The following is a 2500-nucleotide window of genomic DNA, read 5'->3' on the forward strand; positions in this document are numbered from 1 at the left end:
CGATAAGATTGGCTGGTCTTTAAATAGCCCTCTCTTTGCAGCAGACTTCGCTTACTGCCATACCAACCTGGCTATGCCTGATCTCGTCTGATCTCGGAAGCTAAGCAGGTTTGGGCCTGGTTAGTACTTGGATGGGAGACTGCCTGGGAATACCAGGTGCTTTAATGTTTTTGGAAAATTTCACGAATTATATAATAATCTTTCATTAAAAAAAAAAAAAAAAAAAAAAAAGAGTCAATGCCCGATCTCTGAATCTTAGCAGGTTTAGGTCTGGTTAGTACTTGTATGAGAGACTGCCTAGGAATACCAGGTGCTTTAAGCTTTTGGGTTTTCTTTCCTACTTATATAATGTACTGGCGATAAGATTGGCTGTTCTTTAAATAGCCCTCTCTTCAATCAATCAATCAATCACCTTTATTTATATAGTGCTTTAACCCTTAGGGGACTAAGCCCTTTTTGGTCCGTTTTCTCTATTTTTACATTTCGGCTTATAAACCATATGTAATGAGGATGGACCACCATGTATTTGGTATCAATGGATTCAGAAGACCCTAAGCTACCATAAGCATGCATGCAATATGTCTATAAAGGAAGTATGAGTGAAAAATTGTACAATAAACTAGAGAATTTCAAAGACGAAAATTAGATTTTTGTCAATTATTACTGAAAATCCTACCTCACACAACAATAGTTAAAAGTTTTTGACCCAAAAATATATTTTTCAAACTCTTTGCTTGACAGAAATGGGTTAATGTTCAATCAAATGTGTAAAGAACAATTAAATAATTAACTTTATTTACAAACAGTCCTAGGCGTTTTTTTTTTTTTTTGGGACTAAGCCCTTTTTGGTCTGTTTTCTCTATTTTTATATTTGGGCTAATAAATCATATGTAAAGGAGATGACACACCCTGTGTTTGGTATCTATGGATTCAGAAGACCCTAAGCTACCATAAGCATGCATGCAATATGTTTATATAAAGGAAGTATGTGTGAAAAATTTTACAATAAACTAGAGAATTTCAAAAACGAAAATTAGATTTTTGTCATTTATTACTGAAAAACACACAATATAGAACAGTTTTTGAACAAAGAAAATATATTTTTTCAAACTGTTTGCTTGACAGAAATGTGTTATTGTTTAATCAAATGTGTAAAGAACAATTCAATAATTAACTTTTTTAAAAAACAGTCCTAGGCATGCCAGTGAGCAAAGCAAGGCCTCTCCAGGCCTTTCCAGTAATTGTTCCAGAGTTTGTTCTGCCGTAAATCTTTTACTGCTTGCCATTTTGATAAAACAATTCTGTAATAATGCTGTATCTCTCTCGAATTTATCTCTTTGTGCTCGCTAACACTCCGATTGCTTTCTGCTTTCTCCACGTGATGCTGATTCTCCGATCGCTCGAATTTAGCTCTTTGTGCTCGCTAATACTCCGATCGCGTTCTGCTTTCTCCACCCTGATGCTGATTCTCTGAACGCTTATTGATTATATGTCTTTTACTTTCGTCCAGCCAGCTTTTACAAGGCTACAGCAGAGCTACAGAGTCCTCTGAATCGCTAGAAGACATAACCTTCCTCTGATTGGGTTAGAAAAAGACTCCTCCCAGCGGCAATTTTTCCATTGGCTGTTGCTTGTTGAATCTGCCTAGCACAATCGTTTTCATTGGCCTGTTTACGCAGAGGTATTGCGCAATAAGGGAAGTGTTTAATATACAAACTGGACACCGCTGTTTTCAGCGGAATCTGAGGAAGACGGCAAAAAAAACCGCATCTCTCTAGCATTAACAGTTTTTGAGATAACTACACATTTGTAAAAGTATGCCATTTTGGGCGGTACCGCCCAATCCGTCCCCAGAGGGTTAAACAAAATACATTGCGTCAAAGCACTGAACAACATTCATTTGGAAAACAGTGTCTCAATAATGCAAAATGATAGTTAAAGGCAGTTCATCATTGAATTCAGCTATGTCATCTCTGTTCAGTTGAAATAGTGTCTGTTTTTATTTGCAATCAAGTCAATGATATCGCTGTAGATGAAGTGACCCCAACTAAGCAAGCCAGAGGCGACAGCGGCAAGGAACCGAAACTCCATCGGTGACAGAATGGAGAAAAAAACCTTGGGAGAAACCAGGCTCAGTTGGGGGGTCAGTTCTCCTCTGACCAGACGAAAACCAGTAGTTCAATTCCAGGCTGCAGCAAAGTCAGATTGTGCAGAAGAATCATCTGTTTCCTGTGGTCTTGTCCTGGTGCTCCTCTGAGACAAGGTCTTTACAGGGGATCTGTATCTGGGGCTCTAGTTGTCCTGGTCTCCGCTGTCTTTCAAGGCAGTAGAGGTCCTTTCTAGGTGCTTTTTGGACATTTTTCACTTAGTATATAATAATTTTGCCAAAAAATAGAGTCAGTGCCTGATCTCTGAATATTAGCAGGTTTGGGCCTGTTTAGTACATGGATGGGAGACTGCCTGGGAATATACTGCCTTTAATTATAATTTTGCATTATTG

The 2500-nt window shown here is 38.2% G+C and overlaps 1 pseudogene; it reads left to right on the forward strand.

Annotated features, from left to right (window-relative positions):
- Positions 1-49: 49 nt before the first annotated feature.
- Positions 50-168, forward strand: LOC128006850 (uncharacterized; annotated as a pseudogene).
- The last annotated feature ends 2332 nt before the right edge of the window (positions 169-2500 follow it).

This window comes from Carassius gibelio, chromosome B22 (genome assembly GCF_023724105.1).
Source record: "Carassius gibelio isolate Cgi1373 ecotype wild population from Czech Republic chromosome B22, carGib1.2-hapl.c, whole genome shotgun sequence".
NCBI classification, from domain to species: Eukaryota; Metazoa; Chordata; class Actinopteri; order Cypriniformes; family Cyprinidae; genus Carassius; species Carassius gibelio.